The following is a 7,101-nucleotide window of genomic DNA, read 5'->3' as shown; positions in this document are numbered from 1 at the left end:
ATATTTTTATATATTAAAAGAATTATAGGCATCAATTGATTATCTCTTTTTAAAAAAATATTTTATTTTTATTATATTTTGAAAACAAGTGCGTGTAACATATCAGTACCCGTACTCCCACTAGTTAATTATAAGGAAGAGAGAAATATGTATAAGCTCATAAGAGCATAAACTTCATGAAAATGGACGGTGTTGTCTCGAGAGATACAGGGTTTTTTTCAAGAGCATTGCTATACTTGCACTAAAATTCCTACACCATATACATACATCATAAAAAATACAACAAGGCATGTGTTGTTTTGTGTTAAAAAAAAATGAACATTGATTATAAAAATGATAAAAAAAATAATAAACCGTATAATGATACGTTGTAGTTATAACCTTTTGGTGTAGGAATATCGTTTCTCTTTTTTCAAATGAAAATTCATATCATGATAATGATCAAGGAAATGACATAATAATAGATAGACATCAAGTGAGCAATGTCATCACAACAATAGCAATAAGTAATGCTGAATCAAATCTGAAGGTTTCTCCCCTTATTTAACATTTTTATTATTTGTCTTGCATTAGTTTTTCTCTCTAGATCATATACATTATGTTTTACAATTGAAAACTCGTGCCATGGCTGTGATAAAGGTAATGGCATAATAGATAGATTATCGGCAAATAAAATCATCAAAACATAAGTATTAACATGGATAAGTACCCCAAGTCTTCATTCTTCCATCGTAGAAATCACTCCTTAACACCATTTTTCTTTCTCTTTTTATTTAAATAAGTGGTTATCCATATAGATTTGCTTCTTCTCTTATGTGTTTTTAAGTTTTCATCATCTTATGCGGTGTTTGTTGATTTTCCCGTCTTACTACGGTGTTTGTTGGTTTTCCCGTCTTAGTACGGTGTTTGTTGGTTCCGATTGACACATTTACTTCAAATCATTGCAGATCTGAGGAAGACTTGGACGTCAATGTTGCAGATCCAGAAATATGAATATTCTTGTGACTTTTATTTTGTCATATTTATAGGCACTTTCATGTTGCCGTTGTATGTTATTAACCTAGGTGCTGCAAGATTGTTTGCAGATTCACCTTTTTCAGTTTTTAGCAATCTTGAATTTGTAATGATTGGTATATTTTTCAAAAATGAATATTTTTTTAGTAAAAAAAAATGTCTTCCTCTCTATTTATCTTTCATTTATTTACTTTTATTTTCATTGATGCATGGCTAAATCAATGCGTTTAACTATTTTTATATGCTATTCTAACATTATTTTTACTGTTTTTCTTTTATTTGCATGTAGTTATTGTAATTTACTTGAATTTTCAAGTCAAGACTAAGAGCAATTAAAATTAAACAAAAGAGGATAAAGAAGTCAATTGAATGTACGTGTCATAATTGTTACTCCTCTATTTTTATATTGATGGATTGCAATGCAAAATTTTGTAGATATGACTCAGTTTTTAAATCATTGTTAGGGTATATATATATATATATATATATATATATATATATATATATATATATATATATATATATATATATATATATGGGACGACTCAAGTGAGAACACTTGGTTAATGTGAGAAATGAGAACAATTAATCTTAACCATTAATTTTCGATTCATTGAAATTAATGAACAAGATTGATTTCTCTTTCCATATTCCTCTTTATTAGTAATGTATCTAATCTTCAAGAATATTAATTCATATTTATATTTTAAGAAAAAAATATTTAATTTATTGTTTTTTAGAAATAATGAAAATTGATAAAAAATAATTTTTTTAAAGATGATATATTTTATTTAATAATTAGCCTTTGAATAAATATAATCATACTATCACAAATTTAAAAATAATAATAATATATTCATTCAACAAATTATTTACTGCTAATATAATTATAAATATAAAATTTATTTATATTTTAAAAATAACAATTAATATTATTATGAATGAATAAAAATAAAAATATTTTCTTATATTAATTTGCATATTAATAATATTGTTATATATTTATTATAATCCTTATTATATTTATATGAATTGTTTATTATTACTGATTTTAAGAAGCAGAAGAAGAAAATACTATCCATAACAACAACAACTCTATGTATACTTGCCTACAAATTAACTACGATTTTAAGAAGCAGAAGCAGAAAATACTATCCATGGACAATTTGATAAAAAAAATTTATATTTTAATTTGTTAGAGATTAGCTACGACTTGCATATGGATTAACTATGATTTTTTATGGGTTTAAGTATGTTCTTGAACTTATCCACGTGACATGACACGTCAGCATCTTGCAATGCTGGCACATTCACGTGGCGTGCCACGTCAGCTTCTATTAACAAACGTTGACAGGAGGGACTAAAAGTGTTGACGAAAAACTTTAGGAGAACCATTCTTTGAAAACAATATTTTGAAGAACTAAAAACAAAATTGACTATATATAGAGGGACAAAAAAGATAATTAACCCATATATATATATATATATATATATATATATATATATATATATATATATATATATATATATATATATATATATATATATATATATATATATATATATATATATATGGGACGACTCAAGTGAGAACACTTCGTTATTATGAGAAATGAGAACAATGAATCACGATCATTAAATTTCGATTTTGTTGATTTTAATGGACTGGATTGGTTTCTCTTTCCATGATCATTAGTATTTATTTTAAATCAACATAGAAAGAGAAAACAATCTAGTCCATTAAAATCAACAAAATCAAAATTTAATGGCCGTGATTCATTGTTCTCATTTCTCATAATAACCAAGTGTTCTCACTTGAGTCGTCCCCATATATATATATATATATATATATATATATATATATATATATATATATATATATATATATATATATATGTATATATATATATATATATATGGAATGTATCAAGTAGGAGGACATTTTAAATAAAGAGATAGGAGGACCTAATCCTAGCCATTAGATTGGATATTTGGTCTTGATGAATATTTATTGTCCATGCTAGCACATGATTTCATCAAGACCAAATATCCAATCCAATGACTAGAATTTAATCCTTTTATCTCCTATTTTATAAATACTCTTACTTGATACATTCCATATATATATATATATATATATATATATATATATATATATATATATATATATATATATATATATATATATATATAGGGGACGACTCAAGTGAGAACACTTAGTTATTATGAGAAATGAGAACAATGAATCACGACCATTAAATTTGATTTTAATGGACTGGATTGGTTTCTCTTTCTAAGATCCTTAATATTTAATGGACTGGATCCTAGAAAGAGAAACCAATCCAGTCCATTAAAATCAAATTTAATGGCTGTGATTCATTGTTCTCATTTCTCATAATAACCAAGTGTTCTCACTTGAGTCGTCCCCTATATATATATATATATATATATATATATATATATATATATATATATATATATATATATATATATATAGGGCATATCATATGAGAATGACATATTTATATGAGAATGTGAAAATGAATTTGAACCATTGGATTTTAAAATAAATGGTGGAGATTATGGGTGAATCTTTTTTTTCTCTCTCCTACATTTTGTAATAAATTTTTTCAATTTGCTAATAAAATAAATCAACTCAATTAAAATATAGTTGATAATTTTAAATTCTTATCAAATTATTATATATGTAATAAATCAATAATTATTTTTATTTTAAATGGTCACAATAGTTAAAGATAAAAAATAAAGTATTTATTAACTTGACATAGTCACAATAGTAAAACATTCAAGGTAAAACATTCAAAGATATAAGTAATAAATATACGGTCCATTTTTTAATATTTAATATTAAATAAAAATATAAGTAATAAATCAATAATATATTTTTATTTAAAATTGCCACAATAGTAAAACATTCAAAGATAAAAAATTGTTTTTATTTATAATAGTTTTGTTTATATTGAAAATTATAGATCAATATATTAGAACGTTATACTTTTTTATCATCAAAATAAATTATAGATCAATATATTTATAATTATGTAATGAATACAATTACACTAAATCTAAAGCACAAAATAAAGACTATGTATATATATTATTCAAAAATAAATAATGAATATAATTATATCTATTTTAAAGTATAAAATAAATATATTATAAATAATTTAGAATGTTCATTTGATTTAAAACACAATATTGATTTACATCTACATATTCATTTCATTAAAAATATTAAAAAAAATGAGATTATTATCTAAATTTTATTTTATTTTATTTATTTATTTGCAATTTCAGAAAAAAATTTATATTTACAAATTATACAATTGTGACCATTTAATATAAATTTCACGATAGTGATAATATTATAATAATTATGACGTCTATTATTGGCAAACTAGAAATTTAAATATTATTATTTATTTAATATTTTAAATATAAAATGAATCGAATAATATTAATCTTTATTTATACCAAATATTAGTATAATAAATAAAAAATAACTATGATAAGATTCTCTATTTATGGAATTTTTAAATATTAAGTATCATGGAAATAATTCAGTGAGATTCTCTTTATATGAAATAAAGAAATTTGAAGCGTTAATTAAATCAGAAGGTTAATATTATTAGTTCTCATTTCTCATGATAGATATCAATTCTCATCGGATACGCTCCCTATATATATATATATATATATATATATATATATATATATATATATATATATATATATATATATATATATATATATATATATATATATATATATATATATAGGGTTAAATATGTTTTTGGTCCCTATAAATATCTTAATTTTGGCTTTTAGTCTCTATAAAAAATATATTGATTTTTAGTCCTTATAAAATTACTTTTGCACTCACTTTTGGTCCCTCTACAGGGACTAAAACTGAGTGCAAAAGTAATTTTATAAGGACTAAAAGTCATTTTAGGTAATTTTATAGGGACTAAAAACAAATTTAACCTAATATATATTTATATATATATATATATATATATATATATAAAATAAAAAATTTTAGAAAAAATTACTGTTAACATTTTGATGCATGTGGGTAGGGGTGGACAAACGTTAATCACCCGATGGAATCCGACCGGTCCGAACCCGGTTTTACATTTCGGTTCGGTTCACGTCGGGTTAACAATTAAAGCGGGTGACTGTTTCGGTCTATTCTGGTTTCCTTCGGTTCGGATCGGATCAAAATGTTGGGCCCATCGGTGGCCGAACCCGACCGAGCCCAGTAAATACTTTACTATTATTTACTCAGTATAAGGGTCTGTGGAGGCAACCCTAATTTCTTAGTATCATTTTTCTTTCTTTCTGAATAGCGCCGCCCCCTTATGCTCTCATCTCTTCAACTACCACCACAATATTCACCTTTTCTCTCACCTTTTCTCTGCTTCCATCACCACCAACTTTGTCCCTTCCTCTCAACATCTCTCTCCCACCTTACTAAAAAATCGAATTTGAAACCAAAACCTAATCCATAAATTTCAGAAAATAGATCTAAACTTGTTGTTAGATTTCGTTGGAAAAACACCACTTGCATGTCTTCGTTTTTGTTTGTGGTCCTCGATCTGGTTTGAAACCTACCTTCGCTGCCATATAAGTCTTTGTTTTGAGTAAGATTTTTGGTTCTTTTCACCTTAATATATTTTATTCCTTATTTTATCTTTGATGCTTATTATATCTTTACTTTTATCCTTGTCAGGTTACAGATTGATACTTGTTATTTATATTGGTGTTCTTGCCTTCCTTCTGGGTGTTGCGGTAAATATCACTTTTCTGGTTTATATTTGAGTTATCACTTGTGTTGACTAGTTATTATTCTTGAAGTTGGCTTTCATATTTCCAGGTTTAGGTCTATTTATTTTAACCTTGTATTTTTTTGAAGCTGGTCATGTCCAGGTTTAGATCTATTTATTTTCAGGTTTAGATCTATTTTGCATTTGTATTTCCAATCTATTTATATTAACCTTGTATTGTTTGAAGCTGGTTATTTTACAAGTTTTGATCTATTTATTTCCAGGTTTAGATCTATTTATGCAAAACTGTAAGTCCCGATAAATCTTACTTCTATATTAACTTTTCCAGAAATTGATTGATACGATATGTATTTAGAAGTAAAATTTCTTTACTTGATATGAAGTTATGTTTTCTTGTAAAAAAATTTATATTTCAAAATCAATATGTTTTGTTTTGTTGGTGTTCTGGTTTTAAATATGTTCTTCAAGCTAAAACCAATTTGCACTATGTCTGCTCTAAACTATGCTTATTAATTTAACTCTTTTACCTCTCTAATTTCATCTGCAGGTTATACAACTATTTTATTAGCTGCTGAATGTGCAGTTTACAGATATGATATTGTGCAGGAAATGTAAATATATGAAGTGTAGACATATTTCATTTGTTTTGATGTAGGTTTTATTATACAATATCAATGGAGATAAATGATATTATTACCTCAGGTCTGAAAGTGAAAATAATGGGATGCATATCAAAATATTCCCAGAGATATGAAGAAGATGAATTGCCACAAGAAATTATGGACAAAACAAATGTTGAGATGTTTACTATGTTTTTTAATTTATAATTTTAATAATTGTATGGTTTATATTTAATTACGTTTTTTAACTATCTAAGTATATATAACAAAAAGGTTAAAATAATCTTACTTTTCAATGGGAAAAAAGAGCTAAAAAAGAGTTTGATGTTATTAATTAAAAATTGATTGAAAATGATTAAATTCTTCATTTTAAAAATGTTAAAAAAAAATTAATTATTTGTTGGACAAGTTTAATCTGGCCTAACAATGACACTTTATAAAAATATGTAATTTGATGAAAAACTAAATTGATTTGAAACCTGGGCTTGGAATTTGAAATGGGCCAAAAATAACACTAACCGAAAAAAATCGAATTAAAAAACCGAACCATTTGAACCCGAACCCGAACAATCCGAAAGCCCAATCGGTCGGAAATAGGGCCCATGTTTCTCACCCGAGGGTTGGTTCGGTTTTAGGTTTTGGGCCCGAATCCGACCCTA

At 25.2% G+C, this 7,101-nt stretch overlaps 1 long non-coding RNA gene across 1 annotated transcript; it reads left to right on the top strand.

Annotated features, from left to right (window-relative positions):
- Positions 1 to 5,127: 5,127 nt before the first annotated feature.
- On the top strand, positions 5,128 to 6,725 carry LOC131638260 (uncharacterized). The gene is made up of 2 exons (XR_009294625.1): positions 5,128 to 5,678; positions 5,768 to 6,725. It is a non-coding gene; the product is annotated as an uncharacterized LOC131638260 (long non-coding RNA).
- The last annotated feature ends 376 nt before the right edge of the window (positions 6,726 to 7,101 follow it).

This window comes from Vicia villosa, unplaced genomic scaffold (assembly GCF_029867415.1).
Source record: "Vicia villosa cultivar HV-30 ecotype Madison, WI unplaced genomic scaffold, Vvil1.0 ctg.002238F_1_1, whole genome shotgun sequence".
In the NCBI taxonomy this organism is placed as follows: Eukaryota; Viridiplantae; Streptophyta; class Magnoliopsida; order Fabales; family Fabaceae; genus Vicia; species Vicia villosa.
This window is presented reverse-complemented; position numbering and strand designations above follow the sequence as displayed.